Source organism: Bidens hawaiensis, unplaced genomic scaffold (assembly GCF_021521415.1).
Source record: "Bidens hawaiensis isolate Kalapana, Puna unplaced genomic scaffold, B.hawaiensis_p1.1 tig00032135_1, whole genome shotgun sequence".
In the NCBI taxonomy this organism is placed as follows: domain Eukaryota; kingdom Viridiplantae; phylum Streptophyta; class Magnoliopsida; order Asterales; family Asteraceae; genus Bidens; species Bidens hawaiensis.
In genome coordinates, this window is record NW_027495461.1 from 243,096 (window position 1) to 265,703 (window position 22,608).

The 22,608-nt window shown below is 34.3% G+C and overlaps 2 long non-coding RNA genes and 2 pseudogenes across 3 annotated transcripts; 3 read left to right on the top strand and 1 right to left on the bottom strand.

Moving 5' to 3' along the window:
* The first annotated feature begins 7,387 nt into the window (after positions 1–7,387).
* Positions 7,388–11,075, top strand: LOC143583121 (uncharacterized protein At5g01610-like; annotated as a pseudogene). Its single transcript, XR_013144100.1, has 3 exons — positions 7,388–7,474; positions 8,200–8,254; positions 10,555–11,075. The product of XR_013144100.1 is annotated as an uncharacterized protein At5g01610-like (transcript).
* Positions 11,076–14,051: 2,976 nt separating this feature from the next.
* Positions 14,052–16,168, top strand: LOC143583120 (protein FAR1-RELATED SEQUENCE 5-like; annotated as a pseudogene).
* Positions 16,169–16,245: 77 nt separating this feature from the next.
* On the top strand, positions 16,246–17,174 carry LOC143583122 (uncharacterized). Its single transcript, XR_013144101.1, has 2 exons — positions 16,246–16,606; positions 16,777–17,174. It is a non-coding gene; the product is annotated as an uncharacterized LOC143583122 (long non-coding RNA).
* Positions 17,175–17,899: 725 nt separating this feature from the next.
* On the bottom strand, positions 17,900–19,011 carry LOC143583123 (uncharacterized). Its single transcript, XR_013144102.1, has 4 exons — positions 18,865–19,011; positions 18,415–18,713; positions 18,274–18,339; positions 17,900–18,143 (listed from the first exon to the last, which is right to left on the bottom strand). It is a non-coding gene; the product is annotated as an uncharacterized LOC143583123 (long non-coding RNA).
* Positions 19,012–22,608: the final 3,597 nt, after the last annotated feature.

Here is a 22,608-nt window from a genome sequence, read left to right on the forward strand (position 1 = left end):
ATGTGTGTTTTAAGTACCACAAAGTTTATGGATTGTTGTGTGTACATGGTTCATTTTCCCAAGAAATTCAACTTATTTTTTTCTTTTATTTTGAAAAGAAATTCAACTTCATTTTTCTTTATTTTTGCTTAAGTCTTGGATCCTCTCTGCGTGTAGTAATACCGATATGAGGGTTAAGACCAAAGTATTCTGCTTTATTTTCTTGGTGTTTCGTACAAGTCCTGGACCTTCTCCGCGTATACTATAAGCACAAACATGTGAAAGTCATGTATCGAACTTGATGTTAAGGCCATGCTTCAACTTATTTTATCTTTTTATTTTGTTAAAATGAAACTTTATCTGCGTGTAGAAATACCCACCTTAAGGAAAAATTTTAACCTTCAGCTTTATTTTCTTTTTGTTATTTTTGCATGGTAACAGCTAATCAGGTTAAGAAAAGATAAATGTATTACATGTTAATATCACTGTATAAGATATACAAATTGTGTCTGATAGATGGGGTTCACATAAGATTTGTGCTTAATTTAATCCTAATACGTATCGTAAACCTACAGATTGATCTGTATAAAGTTTAAAGTGGACAATTATATTTGCAATCATCTTTGGATATTTGCATAATAATGTCAAAATTGATGTGGAGTCTAGGTCATTACTAGTCAATATGATCCCATGTTGTGACTTTTTTCACAAAAATATAAATTATTTTAGGTGTGTTTTGACATAAACTTTGAAAAATCAAAAATATTTTGGGTTTTATTTTAGCATAAAGTTTGTAAAAGCCAACACGATTTTTCTTTCCAATTTATTTTTGATCTTCCGCCAAGTGACATACAATTACAAATTGTTTTGCTGCGTTATTAAAATGTTTTCACCATTACACATTTCTATTCATACAATTTTGTGCTCAAATTCTAAATCAAGATAGACTTTACAGTTTATTGATGGAATGCGTTGATTGACTGCAGTTATGATAAGAGTGATGATTATTCGATCCTTGAATCTTCTCAAGATGGTGAATTTAAGTTATGGTAGAGTATTCTAGTTAAGGGGGAGTGAAAATTTTGATCGTGTGTACAAGATTGATGTTGATAAAGATTGGAGACGTACAACTAATGCCAAGGGGCAGTTTTTTGGTGCATTTTCTTCATGGAATTATATGTATAAAGACACACATGAAGATCAAGTGAAAGACCAACTTAAAGCGACAAAGAGTAACGGTTAACGAACTCCAAGAATTGTCAAGGGGGGTCTGTTAGTACATGAAATGTGATAAGTGTTGGGAGATGAACAAACGAGTCGCTTAGTCTTTGTTAAAGATGAAAGATGAGCATTAAAGAATTAGCACGAATGAGAAAGCATACAAGTTAACAAATGGAAGGAAACAAGTTTAACGAATGATGATGTAAAGGAATAAATGAGGTGTGATTGGAATGCGTGCATGAGTAACTAATGTGAGATCAAGGACTAACGAATGTGCATGTCTAGTTAGCGAATGCGTGTTGTGTATAAAAAGTAGTTCTTATTTTTCATTTCATAACCGTTCATTCTTACGAGACACATATTTGTAAGGCCCCGTTGTTGGTGCCCTACATTGGACGTTGGATTTACTCATAAACACAATTCTAAATTTCAGAGTTGAATTAAACATTCGTGGAATATTAAAACTTTCACAAACATTACATGATAATTCATAACATGTCTTAAAACATTCTTGTCTTTCAAAATTAAAACATTAAGTATAAAACAACATGAGTCTTCAGATGCCAGACTCTTATTCATCTGCCATGTGTCCCCGCTCAAGCCAGCTGTCTCATCCTACTCACCTGCGTGCATACTAAAAGTCAGCTACGCTGAGTGAGTTCTAATTAATCATACAACATACAATTAGTTCACATACTTGCACACATGCCCGAAGGTTTGTACACCATTCATTCTTAACCTATTCACATTACTTTCTTACATACGTTCATACATTCATTCTTCATACTTTCTTTACCTTCATAATACATGCGTAACTATCCATACTACTTAAGAGCATTCCGCCCTATAACCTCACAGATATTATAAGGGTCTGGTCCCCAACATCACAGATATTATTAGGATTCGGTCCATATCCTCACAGATATCATTAGGGTCTGGTCCCTATCCTCACAGATATTATTTGGGTGTGGTCCCTTTGTTCCGTGCAACCATACCATACCTTTCTTTACATACTTTCCTTAACAATACGTGCAATATCCGAAGATCGTTCATGTACTATCAATCATACATATATAATATAGCATACATACATCATTCATACATCATATATAGCAATCATATCTTTAAACTATCACCTGGCGGTACATGCAATATCCGAAGATCGTTCACGCACCGTCAGGCATTCATTCATACATGGATCATACAAGGCATACACTTACCACTTAAGGTAAGTGTATTAACTATCTCATTGAGTATGCACACATTAATTCTTCATACTTTCTTTACCTTCATAGTACATGCATAACTATCCATACTACTTAAGAGCCTTCCGCCCTATAACCTCACAGATATTATAAGGGTCTGGTCCCCACCATCACATATATTATTAGGGTCTTGTCCCTATCTTCACAGATATTATTAGGGTCTGGTCCCTATCCTCACAGATATTATCAGGGCCTGGTCCCTATCCACATATATATTATTAGGGTGTGGTCCCTTTGTTCCGTGCAACCATACCATACATTTCTTTACATACTTTCCTTAAAAATACGTGCAATATCCGAAGATCGTTCAAGTACTATCAATCATTCATATATAATATAGCATAGATACATCATTCATACATCATATATAGCAATCATATCTTTAAACTACCACCTGGCGGTACATGCAATATCCGAAGATCGTCCACGCACCGTCAAGCATTCATTCATACATGGATCATACAAGGCATACACTTACCACATAAGGTAAGTGTATTTACTATCTCATTGAGTATGCACACAGCCCCAAAAACATAACAAGGAAGTGGGGCTAGAAATTAATCTGAACTCGGTTACGTTCACCGTTTATGGTTATTCCTTTCTTTAGTTGTGCGCGACTAACTGTATAAAAATTATACATATCAATTAACTATCACTACCCATATCGTATTTCTAGTTTAATTATAACCCTCAACGAATGGGGGTCCGGGGGCAACGCCCCTAGCAGCGGGGTCTAGGGGCAGCAGCCCCTAGCAGGGTCCAAGGGGCAGAGCCCCTGGCAAGGTCCAAGGTTTAATCCATTTTATTACAAGTCCAGGGACCTTTATGTCATTCTTTTAAACTTTAATTCGTTAGCCAATTCTTTAACAAATGGGGCTCATTCGTTACTTCTTGACTTTATATTGAATTGAATCTTTATAACGAACCGGTCTGTATAACGAATTGAACCTTTATAACGAACCGGTCTGTATAACGAATTGAACCTTTATAACGAACCGATCTGTATAACGAATTGAACCTTTATAGCGAACCGGTCTGTATAACGAATTGAACCTTTATAACGAACTGGGGGTTCATTCGTCAGTTCTCCGTTAACGAATTACTTAACGAATGGCTTAACGAGCTGCTTCTAATTTGTTATAACGAACTGCTTCTAATTCGTTATTTCAACTTAACGAATGGTCATGACGAATTAATGCTAGCTCGTTATTTCCCCGCTAACGAATTATGGTTAGGTTAGAGAATGTCAGAAACATTCTCTTACATTCCATTATTCTCGTATACCTTTTCCGGCGTCGCCTTTCCGGCGCCGTCATCGCCGGAAAAACGGGCGGTGGCCGGAAAAACGTATTTTCGCACCATTTTCGCTGTTTTTCGTCTCATTTGACCCAGATCTGAGCTAGGGTGACCCCTAAGCTCATCTTTTGACCCGTTTATACCCGATCTCATCCGGATCTCGTGACTTTAACGGTTGAGGGTGTCGGCTCATCGTTTCGCGGCTATACCTAGCGGGTTTGGATCCGTACAATATCATACTATCATTACCTCGGGTCGGGATCGATTCTTCTTCTTGGTTTCGGTTAAAGAAACAGAGAAAGATGAGAGAGAGCTTACGTGTGTGTTTTTTATGGTGTATGGAATATGTGAAATGAATGGATTATGGAGTAATTATTGTTTATATATGATGGGTCATGAGCTTAAGCCCATGGTCTTTATTTCTTCCTTTTTAACCCAAGTCCATAACTCATATCCATTTAACCCAACACAAGCCCAACTCATAGTAACTCATATTTAATTTATTAACCGAAACGAGAAAAGGGGATGTTACAATATTGTAACGATAATCTTTCGAAATTTCTAATGAGCTTGAACGAGTGATTATTTACATCTTGTGTATGTGCTCGGTCGTTTTCATCCATCGATTAGTAGCGAAACACACCGAAAAAAACATCATGTGTTTTCGGTTTTGTATATCAATATCGCGTTCATCGATCCTCATCTGGAAAAAACACTTATCTTTATATAGATGACATTCTTTTGACAGTTATATATTTAATAAGTCAAAGCATTGTTCGTACATACTTTGATATGATATATCTTAGAGAGATCCCTGAGATAGACCAAAAGATACGTTAGTCTTGTTCCATAAGTTTTGCCTTAAATGGGTCCATACACATATAACAAACAATATTGCTCTCTTTATAGGATAGTATGATCGTTGAGATTATTTTCTTATGCTTCATTAAGTATAAGACGTATGTAGGTTCAAGTCTATACTCGTTCAGATATTACTCAAATTGCAACACACTAGATATCTCTAGATTAATGTGAAGCATCTAAAAAAGTATTGCGATATTTTTAAAGGAAACGAAAAACTATAATTTAAAAGAAGAAGTGAGAATTCAAATCGGTTGATTACTCTAAACTTTGGCATATTCAAAGATAAGAAAATGTGATTTTCGTGATATATTCTTATGTCAGCAGTTAAATCTATCCCATGGAGGAGTCACAATGAATTGATAACAACAATATGAGTTATAATGACATAATATGTTGATTAATCACAACACAATTATAAATAAATGTTGTTAAAATTTATCAGTGGACCCATACTTTATTAACTCCATAAAAATCATATTAAAGGCTTACTTTAACAAAGTCAGTTACCATATTTTTTCAAACAGTAACAGTTTGATAGGTGATGCACTAAAATTTCGATATGAAATTAATTATTCGTTTATAAACGAAATGAGGAAACTAAATTTTCGTAACGAATTCATTCATGATATGCTTATGGTCCGATAACTAAAAGTCTATCGTAAGCACTTAATAATTAAGACGGGATTACTAATGACCATGTATATTTGCATATCGTACTACGAATGACTAATTATTAATTTTCCTCAGTTGTGATTTTGTATGTCTCATAATGTGTCTACATGCATAATGACATATAGACGAATTAATGTACAAATCAAACGTTTTAAATGGTTTACTTGAAAATTTTGATCATGACTACTTATGTTTTAAAATAAGGACGTATTATTGTATATTTAATTGGGGGGTGGGGAGGGGGGACTTGAGCTAATGTTCAATTCAGTGACTGTATTTTTCTGCTCAAGTTTGAGTTTAAAGCTAAATTGTATATTAACTCCCGATCAGGCTTATCTAATACTCATAATAAATTATTACTCGGCCAAGTGGGAAAATGAAAGAACAAATATTAATATCTGTTTATTTATATGTGGCCATTATAATTATTTATATAATATTAGATCAAATTATACATTACCATATAATAGTTTGGTAATTGTTGATGGGTCATATTATCTTTAATTAACCAATAAAGGGTTTCCATTGAGTGTATATAAAGAGAGATAAAAATTAATATCATAACCTAATCAAAAAACGCATACAATTTTATGTGTCTCCTCTATTCCAAACCATGTTTCTTTGCAGAATGCTGACCTCATCCTTAACTATACATCATAAAAGGGAAATCTGTCAGGATATCAAACATGTTCATGGGTTTATTATTAATTATGTATTCTCTTACTTACATGAAAAGATAATCAATATTTTATTCTAGACATTTTATTAATGGTGAAAAAAGGGGTATGAACCCGTAATTAACAAAAATACCCGATTTTAAGTTTTGCTATGGAATTACAAGAAGATTTTTATTTTATATCAAACAAATCGTCGAATTTAACAAACATTTACTCAATTTATAGAGCTTTATATAAAAAACTAGTCAGACATCGCACATACATTAATAAATGTATAATGCAACTTCAAGTAGTAGCCACGATAGAAACTTAGATGTACGTTTATTTAAACTAGTAACGATCCAAAGGTTTAAACACATAAAACATAATACACTACGATAGCTTTACCACCACACCACCTTACTTTTTCCGTTGTTTAATTTAGTATGAAATCTATATATACGAAAAACTATTTCTATTTAAAAAATGGAACAAAAAACACCAAAAACGAAAAAAAAAAACCGAAAAAACACCAAAACCGACTAAATGAAGATTCAAACTCGGGTCTGCAACTTACAACAACGCAGCAATACTACCACACCAGCTTCCATTTTGTCATTGTTATTAGTTTCAATTCAGTAAATACAAAAACATATTTCAAAATATAAAAAAAATGGGTTAGTGGCTGGTACATGGTGGTAGGGGTGTTAATCGGGTCAACCCAATCGGGTTTCGGGTTAATCAAGTTTTGAGAAAAAATAAATCTAACACGCAACCCGACCCTATTAAGGTTAGGGTTTGTCAGGTTTCGGGTTAGTTGGTTCAGGCTAGTCGGGTTAGTTGAGTTACTCAATATTTTGAGTAAAATTTAACGTCAATATAACTTAAAGAAACGAAAAATTCTTCAAGGTATACTTTTGACTCCTTGTTGGTGCAAGGAAATCTTTGTGTCTAAGTTGATGGAGGAGGTCAAGTCTTTGAATTTCCTTTGGGTAAAAAAAATATATACTTTGTCTTTTAATTTTGTGAGTTAGTGTAATTTTTCCTGTAGTTTATCTTTTTGAACAACAGAGGATCTCACGTGTAAACCTATTATTTTCGGGACAATATTCAAGGTCGACTGCTGTGACAATGTACACCTGATACACGAGAACTGATGGAATCCGTAAACCCTTACGTATGTTGGGTTCGTACCCAGATGTCCAATAGGGAGGCAGAGTTTACCTTGATGAATGTTAGTTGTTATTTGAGAAAACATATATGCATAAATAGATAAGTGTAAGGGTGCAAAATGTAACATACGTGAAAGTGGCAAAACAAAAGAAAACCCAACCGATTCAGCCTCTCTTGCTCTCTAGAAATTAGGGTTGAATCACAATCAATATCATCACAATTCTGATTCATCTTGATCTGATCTTGTTGACTTGTATAAGTATGGATCAGCTTATGGGTAAGTTCGGAAGTTACTGGCTCGGTAACAAAGCCAACTAAGAACTTAACTCAGTCGGCGATGATATCAACGTAACCACCCATCTCCATCTCTCTTTTATTTATAATTGTTTCTTTCAAATCTTAACTTAAATTGGGGGTGTTGACTATGCTTGGTTTAGTTTTGACTTTAGATTCTAGTTACTCTTGCTTTTGGGTTACATCTTATCTTTGATGAACCAAAGTTTTATCAATTTTGGGGTTTTTTTTTTTTTTTTTTTTTATCAAACCCACCTTGCAAATGTTTGTGGTTGTTATTTTTTTAAATAAATTCATACGAGTTTCAGATTTTTCGGAAAGAAATGGATTTGAACTTACCATGTATGTGCATTTGCCCTGTGGTGTCTTTTGTTCTTTGGATAATTTGCTTGTATACGAGAATCAACTGATATTGAGTTTACTTAGATTCTTATCTTTAGAGACGGAAACTAGGGCTCACAAATCGTAAGTGTCAAACATGATTACGACTTATTTAACTACTTTATATCCCATGTCTATAACACAGCTTTAAGTTTCATGTACCAATAAGGAGCCTAACCAACTAATTTCAGTTATTTCAAAATTTTAAAATATTAAACAGGTGCCACCAATTGCTGACCCATTCGGAAGCAAAGATTTACTTAGCAACACCTGCTTAATTTATATGTTACAAAGCATGAGGGTTAAGATCCTGTGTTTTCGATTGTTTGATGCAGATTTGATTTTTTACTAAAAGTGGATGAATTATAATAATTAATTGATTATTGATTCTTTCTTAGAGTTTGCAAAGTAGTATTTCGGGTGGAGCAACCTGGTTTGTCAACAAAATGAAAGGTTCGTTTTTCTATGTTTATTCTTTCTATGGTAACTAATTTCAAGTTGAACGCACAATTTGCTTTTGGACACATATAAGGGAAATATTTAATTTTGCATGGTAACTATCTATTTTTTCCTCATATACATCAGTTATTGAAGTTTGCTTCATAATGTGATTTCATTAAAATGTTTTGTTAAGTTAGGGCTATAAATGGTGGCACTGTAAAAGTTATATGAGCAATGACTAATCGTTTGTCAAAATGATATTGGCCCCCTTGTCTTCGCCTTACTGTTTATAAGAATATAATATCGAATCGATTGGAAGGAGAACCCTATATATAGAAAATAAACTTAAAACTCCAAAACTTAATTTGGCCTGTGGGCTTAACATAAGTAAACCCTAATTCTCCAATAAAAACTACTATAAAAAACGTAGAAAGCATTTTATAATTGGTCGAAAGGGTGAAATTGCCAATCTGCTTAAAGTGCATTTTTCTCGTCTAGTGGCAATTATTTTTTTTAGGACAGGGTATTAATTGTCATTGTTTAACCGGTTTGACTAAACGTTTTGACTCGTTACTAAATGCTTTCTATGTTTTTTATAGCATTTAATAATCGGTCAAAACGATAAAATGCTAAATATCAAACCTGTTTGATTAAACGAGTCATGTTCTGGTTGGCTTGTTTAATCCATTTAATAAAACATGCTGACTCGTCAACCCATTTACGGTCCGTTTAATTAAGTAGGCTGTCCCGGAAAGTTGTTTACGGCCTTTAAAATCATTTCTTACGACTTTAAAACCAATTTAGTCTGTTTACAACTTGATCACATCCTGCTAACACATCAACCCGTTTAGGTCGTTTTTATAAATGGTTCAGTGTGTCTTGTAATCCTGTTTATTTTGCACGATTTTAAGTGTGCCTAAATTAAGGTTGATGTTTTTGACACAATTAAGTGTATGGTCAGTGGCGGACCCAAGAAATTTTCTCAAAGTGGTCTGAAAGTTTTTGTTTCTGTACACAATATCGCTATATAATATTTTTTTTTTGGTCCGGAATTGCGTTGGATATATATGTAGAAAAAATGATAATCAAACAAAGCATTATATTACCAAAAAAAAATGAAAGAAAAGTACGAGAAACTTTTTTAAGTGCATAATTATTGTACAATATATCTAGCTTTGTTCTTTATAAGTTTTCATTCTTTGAAATTAAACCAAAACAACATCTAGTTTGACATTTATAAGCAAGTTTTTTTCAATGAAACAAATAAAACGATCGTTGAAACTCTCATCACTCATCTGATTACGCAAATCGGACTTCACGTACTCCATTTCCGAAAAGCAAATTTCAAAGCTTACGGTTACAACGGGTAATAATGATACGAGAGCTAACTTTAATTAACGAATAAACAATACACCAATGCAAATGAAGTGAGCAAAATAATGTATAACCGAAACATTTAATTTTAAGATTAAAACACTTAATCTATTGAATTCACCAGACATATTACTTCCGCAATCATAATCCTTTTTTTTTAATTAGCTTAAATGTAGATTAGGTTAGGAGTTTGAGACTTGTGCATAAAATTGAGCATAAGTTAATTGAGCATTTGAGCTTTAGAGCATTCTCATCCCATTCTCCATCCTCATCTATATAATTACACTAAAAAACACTACATTTCTCTCTCCTGTTCAATTAAATAATATGTTTTATACCATTATCATTACAGTTTTCTCTCTCCTCTACTCACAACCAATCCAACAAATTTTAAAAAATAAATAGAGGCAAACAATGTTTCCTAAATGTTTCCCCAAATTTACAAAAAATCACTACATTTCTCTCTCCACCCTATAATTTACACTCACAATCACTCATAACTCCACCCCATAATTTATAAACTTCCCACACACAATTATAGGGAATGGGATGTGAATGCTCTTAAACATGTATTTAAATTGTTTCCTATTAAACTCAAATTTAGTTGCTATATCATTTATATACATTTATATAATTATAGTTGTATATATGTAAAAGTAAAAAAAAGATTATTAGGGCCGGTCTCAAATTTCATGAGGTCGTTCTCGAACTTCCATTGGGGTTGTGTCGTTCTCGAAATCACACAGGGGTCGGGGTCAAAATTATACATGGGTCGGTCAGGATTTTAACACATACATACTAGTAAAAAAAATTCACAGGGGTCGGCCGAACCCCCTATCCAAAGGGTAGGTACGCCACTGTGTATCGTGTTTGGGTTCACCAATTCAGTCCAAGTTAGTTCTCTAGCCAGGGTTAATATTGTGATTTTACGTTTGCAGGAAAAATGCAAAAGCCACTAACTGAACTACTCAAGGAACACGACTTGCCAGTGGGTATATTCCCTCGCGATGCCACAAATTACGAGTTTGATGAACAAACCAAAAAGCTAACCGTCTTCATACCCACAATCTGTGAAGTCGGTTACAGAGACTCACCCATTTTAAGGTTTGCAACCAGTGTAACTGGTTACCTTGAGAAAGGAAAGTTAACTGATATAGAAGGACTCAAGACAAAAGTTATGATTTGGGTTAAAGTGACTTGCATCCCTTCTGAAGGGTCCAAGCTGCATTTCACTGCTGGGTTGAAGAAGTCGAGAAGTAGACAGGCGTATGATGTTTGTAGGGATGGTATTGCGGTGGATAAGTTCTGAGCCGGGTTGGGTTATGGTATGTTTCTGAGGCTTGTTTATGTTTTTGTTTGGTTATGTGAAAACTATGGGACTCTAATGAAGTGTTATATGTTTGGTTATGTATGTTGTTTGTGGATGAAATAATGAAAATTGTATAGGTTTTGAATGTTTTGGTGATTTTTTGTGTTTTTGGTAGTTGGGTATTTATGTGATATATAGGGAGAGTAAAGATGTGACTTTGAGTTAAGCCCCAGCTTGATTTGGCCTTCAAAGTAGGAGCTCAAAGCTTGACTTGGGCTTAATTTCTCTTTAAAGCTCGAGCTGTGACTTTTGAGCATGAATCGACTTTTATATGTGTATTCAGTCATATCAACTTGATATGAGTTTTGTTTTTAACATTCTACAACCCTATTCTGCATGTCTTAATTTTTTTTTTCTGTGCATGAAATACAAACTGACATGTCTAATTCTCATTGTTGTTTTCGGTCTACAGTTTCTGAAAATTTCAATATAGTTAATATTGCTTATTTCATTTATACAGTTTTTATGTTAATTTTTCCAAAATGACTGTCTTACGCTTCTTTAAATAACAACGAAAACTATCAAAACACCCTAAATGAAGAGCCTCTCTTGGTTTTAAGAAGCGAGAGAAACGTATTGTGGCGCAAAAGGCAAAAGCGCACATTTTTCATAGTGCAGGCACAATGTTCTTTTATATCTATTGAAGCATCCACAATGATTCTTAGGGTGTTTTTGAAGATAAAGAGGTGATGTGGATAGAGGTGCACAATATCGGGTATTGTTAAAACCCGGAACCGGTTCCTACCTGGTTTCGGGTATGGTCAACAAAAGTCAAACCAGGTTTGGGTAGGAACCGGTTTTGGGTATAGTCGGGTATTTGACCAAGTTTTGACTGGTTCCTCCGGGTTTTTTCCACCGGTTCCGGGTACGGCTCCGAGGAAAAATCTTATACCTGGTCCTACCCGCGGGTAGGGTATGGGTAGGAACCGGTTCCGGGTCGGTTCCGCCAGGTCGGGTTCGGAACCGGTTATTTTGTGCACCTCTAGATGTGGATGAGAGAGGGTATTATGTGAAGGAGAGAGGGCGGGGTGAGATTTTTGAGGAATAATGCACTAATACCTTAGGTTTGGATGAGTTGGCAAAATAGACAAACAAGGTGGGCTCAATTCATTGTTGTGGGATCAAAGTTTGTGGGATTGCGGTTGATTCTGCAGACGTGCAACAAACAAGGGGTGGTGGGTTCATTTTATCACCCTCTCACATGCATATGTACATTATATATATATATATATATATATATATATATATATATATATATATAGGTATTGGATCATTTCAGAAGTTTTTTTACAGCGAGAAGTGCGATAAGTGAATGTGTAACTCGATTAATCCCTAATTTAACTCCATTTCTTATGTGTAGGTGCGTTGTGTAGGTGCGTATGTACGTGTGTAGGTACGTATGTTTGTATATGTGTACGTATGTTTGTATGGGTGTAGGTACGTAGGTTTCAATGTGGCTTGATACATTTGTATGTGTATATGTAGGTTTGAATGTGTATTAAGACATAAATACAACCAGCCTACATACATGTAGGTAACATCATAAGTAAGGGAGTGAAAAATTGGGGATTAATGAAGTTACACATTCACTTCTCGCACCTCTCGCTGTAATATCACTTCTCGCAAGATCCATCCCCGATATATATATATATATATATATATATATATATATATATATATATATATATATATATATAAAAGGGTTTAAATAAGAATATATAGTTTCGTAAGAATAATAAGAGCCAATAAGTATTTGACATGTGGCATTACACTAAATTTACAATCAAGGGTAGTAAGGTAATTTTATAGTTTCTTTTAATTATATTTAAAAATACAAATAACTACTGATTTCCTACAATCAAGGAAATACGTGACTTTTGTAATTGAGTATGCTCATCAATTCATAACTACATCGTCAAAGTAGGATTTTTTTCAAATACTAATAATAATAACATGAATTCATAAATCACAGATTTATTTTGTTTGTTATAAATAAATGCTAACTTTACAAAGGTTGTCATTTTTATTATTATTATTATTATTTTTAGTTTGCTAGTTCATAAATTTGTAGTGTTTGTCCATCTTATAGTTTCTTTTGTATATATATATATGGTTTTGGTTTATAAATGTCGTTTTTTTTTCATAAAAATATGTTTGATTGTTGGTTTAATAATATTATTATAGTTAATATTATCATAGTTTCATAATATGCACATTTATAATTTGTATAAATGCCGTTCAAAATAATAATTTTTATAAATGTTATATTTATTCAAATATAGATGGTTTTCTAATACTATCTTCACTCAAAGTAATAGATCGTGTAAAAAATAGACATAACGGTTATTCTTACCTATTGTGATTTGACTAACTAATGGCAGTTACTTGTTTTTAAAACACACTATGGACGATTTTGTCCCTCAAAACACTATAATGGAACACCAAATCTAAAACACTATGTGGTTTTTTGGTTAGTTTTAATCGCAACCCTTGGATGCCTTGATCTAATGGTCTATAATTATTCCTAGTCTTTTTAGAAAACATTGTGTTTTTACAATAGGGGAAAGTAAATACGGTGCTGTGAACCGTGTAACCTTATACGTAAAACCCATCAAAACTACGTAGTTTTGATAAAAAAAAAAAAAACCCAAAAAACATAAATCAATTACATAGAAAAAACACGTACCTGCTCTTTGCTCTCTTATGCTTCATTGCAAACCACGAACGATTAACAATTAACAAGGACGAAGATTGATGCAGTAGACTACAAAGCAATTAATCGTGCTCTTATAATCGATCAGGTAGGTTCTGATATACTATGATTGTATCTCCTATTTCTCTCTATTTACTTGATTAGATCAGCAAAGTGGTTAATCAATCGGTCTTAAGAAGTTTGTGTACTAATCCACATTCTGATTCTCTGATTCTTTCTTTCACTTGTTGATTATTAGTTTACATGTTCCAATATTTTTCTTTTGCTGATACAGGAAATCCACACCATAATGGATTTAGCAACTGTTCAATCAGAGACTGAAGCTTTTGAAAGAAATCTTATCGAACATATTGATGCAAACGGGTATTTTGGTCATAAATAACGGTTCCAATTCTGAAGTAGAGGAGACAGAAATTGTAAACTTGGATTCTGGGGTTGAAAAAGAAGTAACAAATGAAGTAATTGGGCAGGTTTTCGATACTCCTGATGACGCATATGAATTCTATAATGGTTATAGGTTTTTACATGGTTTTGGAATACGTAAATGTGCGGCTCATAAAAATAAAACAACAAATGAGGCTTATCGAAGGAAATATGTATGCAACAAAGAGGGGTTTAAATATTTGAAGCGTGATGGTTCTGCGGGAGAAGCTAAGAAACGTCGCAGGGATTTGAGGACCGGATGTGAAGCGTTTCTTCGGATTTCAAAAGGTAAAGATGGGAAATGGTCCGTTGATGCATTTAACAATGCACACAACCATGAACTAATCGTTAGTCCAACAAAGGTAATGAAACACAGGTCTCATGGGAAGTTTCACCGCTCACTGGTTTGCAAATCTCTGATGTTGGAACTTGGTCAATCCGGGTTGAGACCTTGTCAAATCAAGAAGGTCGTAAATACTATGAAAAATCCAAGTGAAAATGATGTTACGTCAAAACAATGTTCTGATATCTTAGGTGAACAACGAAAACAATACAAGGGTAAAGAGTTTTATGGTCTTATTAAACATTTCCAAGATAAATTACTAGAAGACCGTGACCTTTATTTTGTTGTCGATTTATTTGACGATGGGTCTCCTAGAAATATTTTTTGGGCAGATGGGAGATCAAGAGACTTATATATAAAATTTGCGGACGTTGTTGTGTTTGATGTCACATATATGACCAACAAGTTTATAATGCCATTTGCTCCATTTGTCGGGGTGAATCATCACCGCCAATCCGTGCTTTTTGCTGGTGTGTTGTTGGAGAATGAGAAACAAGAGACTTTTGAATGGTTATTTGAAAATTTCTTAAAGTGCATGTTTAATAAGCATCCATTGGCAATAATTACTGATCAAGAAAAAGCTATTGGAAATGCAATTAAAAGAGTCTTTCCAAAAACCCGACATCGTTTCTGTTCATGGCATATAAAGAAACATCAGATTGAACATCTTCGAGCACTTACAGTTCGTTATTGTGACATTGAAGAGCCATACAAGCAGTGGATAAAGAGTAATACTGTTGAAGAATTTGAAAATCAATGGGAATTTTTATGTGGTAAATACCAATTTGAAAGTGGTAGTTGGATAACAGAGATGTATAATCAACGCAAGTATTGGGCTAAAGCCTTCTTGAAATATTTTTTTTTGCTGGCATGACATCAAGTGGAAGAAGCGAGAGCATTCATTCTTTTTTTGATGGATTTGTGAATTCAAATACCATGGTGAATGAGTTTGTGATCCACTATGATAAAGCTGTTGCTTGCCGAAGGGGTTCCGAAAACGATGAAGACTTCAGGACCATGGACTCAAAGCAGAATCTTTCTTCTGTAAGTATGATAGAGAAAAAAGCAAGTCAACGTTACACTAGGAAGCTCTTTGATATATTCAAGAAAGAATGGACCGAAGCTACCCTTAATTTAACCCATGAGACGATAAGCAAAACTTTAGAAGAAATCAAATATAAGGTTGGACAACTTGATATTGATAAAATATACTGGAGAACTGTTACCTTTCGACTCTCAGATAAGATAGATGTAACATGTTCATGTGCAAAGTTTGAAACAGACGGGATATTATGCAAGCATATATTATATGTGTTGAAGAAGAGGAATATTGAAACCATTCCTGATCATTATATTTTACCTAGGTGAACACTGGATGTTAGGTATAAATCTGATAATCACACGATTGCGATTGAAGACACAAATACTGGAAATGAAGTTAGTGCGTTAACTTTATGGCGTGTTCAGTCAAACTTTAGAAAAGCAATTGAACATGCAAGAGATTCCCCATGTGAAATAAAGAAACTAAATTCCATCTTGGTAAGCTTTTTAGAAGAACAAAGTGTTCAAACACATTCCAAACAGTTGGAATGTGTTGTACAGAATTTTAATGTGGGAAGTTCGCAAGTAAACTTGATGCCTCAAATTTCTAGTCGTGATCCACAAGTTAAAACAAATAATAAAGGTCGTCCCAAAAGTGCAACTAGAATCAAGTTTTCCCTGGAACACCAAAAAAGAAAATTTGTTCTTACTGCAAACAACCGGGACATTACATCACCGGATGTCCGAAAAAAAAGGAGGTAAATATGTATTTACTAATAAATAGTGGTTGTTAGTATGGTACTTACATTAATTTTTTTTTGCAGGACGATGAGTCGTTAGTGAGAAGAGAATGATGATATGTGAATCGACTTGGAGAGCTGATAGTTTTGGAGAGTTACTATGGTGGCACTTCTTTGACTAGCGCACGAAATAAACTTGCTGATGTAATTTTTAGATCTTTTCATTTTTTATTAGTTTTGATATTTTATTGGCAGTATGTTTATGTTGAAATGGTTTTTTAAGAGAAATTGTTGCAATGGTTTTTTTGTTGAAATACGCTCGTAGAAAACAAAATATATCAATTCGATCAGTTAGAACCTGGTGAAAATATAGTAATATAAAACTAAACGGCCCAAAATATAGAAATACAAACGTAAACGAGTAGAAACGTATAAACCAAAACCGGGTCAAAACATTGTAATATAGAGCGAAGCGGGCCAAAATATAGAAATACAAACTTAAACGAGTCAAAATGTATCAGTTAGAACAAGGTGGAAATATAGTAATATAAAACGAAACGGGCCAAAATATAGAAATGCAAACTTAAACGAGTCGAAACGTATCGGTTAGAAGCTGGTGAGAATATAGTAATATATAACGAAACGGGCCAAAATATAGAAATACAAACATAAACGAGTCAAAATGTATCAGTTAGAACCGGGTGAAAATATAGTAATATAAAACAAAACGGGCCAAAATATAGAAATACTAACTTAAACGAGTCAAAACGTATAAACCAGAACCGGGTCAAAACATTGTAATATAGAGCGAAGCGGGCCAAAATATAGAAATGCAAACTTAAACGAGTCGAAACGTATCAGTTAGAACCGGGTGAAAATATAGTAATATAAAACGAAACGGGCCAAAATATAGAAATGCAAACTTAAACGAGTCGAAACGTATCAGTTAGAAGCTGGTGAAAATATAGTAAATTTAAACGAGCCAAATTCAAGAAAATATAAATTTAAACGGGTCAAAACGTAGAAATATAAATTGAGATGGGTCAAAATATAGTATTTTAAAACAAAACGGGCCAACATCACGTACCCTGTTTCGCCACTGCCTCACACAACAACTTCAACTCTCAATGTCGTTTGTTCATGCTGATGGAGTAGTGTGCAGCGCCCCCCACAGTCGTCGGTTCATGCTGATGGAGTAATGTGCAGCAATGGGAATTTGACGCCGGTGACGGAGAAAATGCAGGTGGGTCTCACTGAGCTGGATTGTATATGGAGCTCTTATTAAGAAATGTTTCTATGGACGGTTGTATTATGGGATGAAATAAGTTGTGGCTGAATTCGTTGTACGAATTTTTTATGTGTTGTAACATATCTGCTTTAGGATTTTATAGTATTTTTATTGTTATGGTTAAAACGAGACGAGCTTGAGTTTGTCTCCTTTAATTAAGTAACGTGTGCAGGTCCTACAATGTGTGTGCAAACGATCCAAAATGCAAATACTGGAAGCCGAATTGCTGCATATTTGTGCAAATGCATGTAACCAAATAAATGTTGTTAATCTAGTATACAACTCCAAAATTAATGTAAAACTATGCAACATTCCAAATAGATGATATTCATTTCATACATATAGATGCATTACATCTTTGACTGTGCTAACAAAATACATAACAAAGAACGTTTTTGTTTCCATTTCTTCAATCCTTATCTGCACTAACAAAGTGCATAACAAATATGAAATTTTCCATTTCTTCTAATACAATGACAACCGTTTACATAAACATTAAAAGCAACAACAAAAATTAGAAATCCTATCAAACTATAAATCAAGTATCTCCCCATTTATCTTGTATCATCTTCACTTGTTTTCAATTTATCTTCAAGTTTATTCCTTGTAGCTTCAAAAGTAAATAGAATCGGTCAAATGTCATTCATATAACCTATTTGCTAAAATTGGATAGCAAATAAAAAAAATACACAGTTAGTAAACACTTGCACTTAGTCAACATCATCCCTAGTCCTTAGTACCACTTTGGTAAGCACCACCACCTGCATCTGCTTGCTAACCCAATAAAAAATCCCATCTCCATCTACCTACATGAATGCAAATTTTAAAATTTAGAAATTAAATAAAAAAGATTATAAGAATGACAAAAGGATGAGGTCTACCTTTATCAGGCTCACACCAGATTCAATTTTAATAAGAAGATAATGGTTCAAATGATTATGGTCTAACTGCACCAAATGCTTTATGATTTTCTTCAAGAGTGAGTTTCATGATGTATTGCCGACAAATTAATTAACTCTTTTAAACCTAGTTACAAATATAAGTGTTGACTTGATTAATATGATTATGTATACAATATTAAAAACTCACCTTTAGCAAAAAGTTTGCACCTGCAACAACACAATTCCATCTTCTTTGTCTATTACAACTCCAAGTAGAAGCGAAACAAGAATTGAACCGTCTGTAACTTGGAAATAGGAGAAAAATTAAGATTTAGGGGATTAGGGTTTATAGACCAACTAGAATATTAGAATCAAACATATTCTCTATAAATCTGTGTTTTAAAAAACATACTTAGATGATCGATTTGAATTGGAACTGCAAAATATTACCTGCAGAGGTTGTGGATTCGAGAATTGCAGGGTAGATTAGGGAACGACCTAATCTTTGTCTTCACTGTTAATCTTTGTCTTCATTATTAGATAGAACAACCTAGGGTTTATCGATATGGTTGATTCGAAGAAGCATCAAACTGCATCAATCTTTCGTCCTTCTTACTTGTCGAACACTATAAACAGAGAGCAGTAGGGTTTGCACCAGAGAGAAGATGTTTATGGATTTACGTGTTTTATTTCAGGGATTAGTTTTTAGGAAGTTTTTATCAAAACTACGTAGTTTTGATGGGTTTTACGTGTAAGGTTACACGGTTCACAGCACCGTATTCACTTTTCCCTTTACAATAACACATCCCTATATATATAGATATAAATGATCCAATACAATAATCCCTAATCGTATATTACATACACGACTCGTATCCTGCCGATTTCAAATAACACGTGGTGGCAATACTGTAATTTTCATCAAATCTGATTCGTTGCTCCCATCGATTCCGTCCACCTTCACCATGACCGTTCAACAATCCGTCACCATCCAACGATTCTTTCCACCGTACACCATCTTCCTCCGTCACGACTTGTTCACAGGTCAGTTGATAAAACTGACATATTGAAATTGAAATTGTTGAACTAATTGGTCAATTAAACTTTGAATTGGTCCAATTAATCATCAATTTGAAGTTTCAATTGATCAATTTTGAGTTTTGAGTGATGGGTTTTAACTGAACATTTAAAGTTTTAAGCGCCATTTGCAGAAACCCAGCTGCAGAAGTTCCATATTTTGTTCATATGATCAAATCGATATGATCGAATCGATGATTAAATTGACGGTCGATTGATAATTTTTGATGATTACGAGATTATATGAAGTGATTTCAGTGTTCAATTTCATGTTACAGGAATTTATTTTTTTTTTGTTAGTTTAGAAGTTCTGTTTAGAAGTTTAGAACTTCTAAACTTTTTTTACCACCCAAAACTTCTTAGAATTTATTAGAACGTTTAAAGATGTTCATTTTTTTGAACATCCAGAAGTTCATTGAATGTATTAGAACGTTTAAAGATGTTCTTTTTTTGTCAGAACGTTTAAAGGTTTTCAATTTTGTTTCAGAACGTTTAAACATAATATTTTGGACCCTAGTTAGAGCTCGATTGAGTGCATTATTTCTGCAATTCCATAATCGACTGATGAATCTAAATACTTCTACACATCAGTTATTAAATCATCATTTTCTGATCAATTTTGAAGATTTCTTGATGTTCAACGCCGTTCGATTTTGATTTGGTTGTTGACTTTAGAGATTTCATATTTGAAGCTGTGATTAGAGTTTAGAAATTGGATTAGATTGAGCGACGAGTTCCGAATTTGGATCAAAGTCGATTTGTAATCGATGAATTTTAATCGCGAACTACTGTTGGGTTATTTACGAAATTGCCACTGCGTGTTTTTAAATCTAACCCTCTAGAAGGTCGCGTACGTAATGTATGATAAACCATTATTGTACGTTAACCCACCTCTATATATATATATATAGCTTAACCTCTTGAGAAAATTCAAGTTATTGCAAGAAATACGATAAGTCACTCTAACCAATCATATTTTTTCCTTTTCTATTTCTTATTTAATTAAATGTAGGATTATAGTGGTAAACATACAAATTCTTATATATGGTAACTATTAATGTTTTCTTTTAGGGTTCAAATTTACTTAATGATTATTTTATTATCTATTAAATAAGAATTAAAAAATTTATATATATATTAAATCATAACTTACCGTTGTCTCACAATAAGAAACTGTTCATAAGCCTACCCAGTAGAATTCTCACACGTTGCAAGGCAACACCTTGCAACACAAACTCAACGACGGCAGTTACAAACTTACAGCAACAGCTCCACCACTGACTTACAGCAACAGACTTTAAAGTTTTTAGGGTTCTCAATTTCATTTACTAGGCTGTAAAATGAGTGGGGCTGTTCCCAAGCGTGATTCGCCAAATTAGCGTCTATTACAGTTTTGAACTGATTCGAACCCTGAACCTCTGCTACTTTGAATTGATTATCGCCTTCAGAAAGCTCTCGCCCTCGCCGTTAGGCGGAGGCTACGATGAAGATGTTGTTGGCTTTTTTGTTTGGCTTGTTCTTTTGTTATTTGACTATCATAATTTGATTTCAAGATTAGATTACTCAAAATTGCCAAAAGTCTATTGAATTGTATCTGGATTATGTTTCGTTAGATGTCAACTTTACATAAGAAGAAAACCGGGAGAAAGAGATTAAGCTTGGGGCTATAATTGAATATCCCAAATACACTACTGCCTATATATTACCTTTTTTTTTATGCGTAAGGTGTTTTTTTCGGTTCTCTTCCGGTTTCTATTGTGAGCGATTCTATCATACCGGTACCATAACGAAACAAACAAGAGTTCCCATTGCATCCCCGCTGCAACTGTCTAATATTTTTTAATTTTGCTATTTAACAAATTTGATTCATAGGTTATGTGTCATAAGATATTAGCTTCTTCATATGACTTCTATTTACCGAAGATTGACGATCGTGGAGTTCTTTGGTGTTCGAGTTGCTTGAATCGAAGAATAAGAACCAATGGTGCGATTGGCTGCCCTCGGTGCTAGCAATACTAATGGTGATATGAAACTTACCAGAACTGATGGATGTGAGAATTGCTTCTAACCCCTTAGCTTAAACCTCAAACTAACTAAAGAAATAATAAAAACCCTTAGAATATTTAAATACTAAAAGTAAAAGAATAAAATAATTCCAAAACTGCCTCTGCAGCCTTCAAAGTTTCAATACCCCTTTGCAATGTGTGTCATATCTTTGACATTCAGAACAGTGAAGGGTATGCACCCGCCTTAACATCGAGCGGGGCGGGTCAACCCACAAGATATAGACAAGAGGCTTGAAATCAGGATGTCATGAAGACACAAAGCCAGAACCTAGCGCAAGCGCATGAAACATCTGCGCGTGGCGCATATCACATATGCACACAACACACACATTTAGTGTGAGAATAAAGAGAAGACCTTGCGCATCCCCGGGATAGGCGCATAAAGGCCGCGCATAAGCGACACACAACAAATGAGACAATAGTCTAATCCAAATCAGGATAAGGACAACCATGATTGTACTCATCAGACAACCTTCCAGAAGGTATCTTTTAAGGAATAAAGAATCAGCTGATGTTGACAGCTGCCAATGAAGGGTGGACAACTCAGCAAAGCCCATGTGCCACCACGTGATGGCACATGGGTCAGATGAAATACCTTGGTCAGAGAATAATCAATAAAAAAGCACCAGGTGTCCTAAGTACACGTGGCGCGAAGCAATAGGAGGAGGCCAAAACGGCCGTAATTGGGTCTGAGCCCAATCATTGGAAACCCTAATACTATAAATACCACACCACCTCCACAGTTGGAGGCAGGCAAGAAAATATATTCTAAGTCCTTTACTCATTTTCAGATTCTGATTATCCTCTCCTACAATATCTGATTCTCACACCGGAGGGTTACCCCAAAGAGGACCCCTCTGTCCCTTTCTGAGGGGTAAGCTCACGGTACTGTTCTGATTCTCACACCGGAGGGTTACCCCAAAGAGGACCCCTCTGTCCCTTTCTGAGGGGTAAGCTCACGATACTGTTCGTTTTGTAGGTGGAAGAACTCGTATCTCGGAAAACCATCATGAGTGTATGGGATAAAGGATAAAAAAAACGATAAAAATAA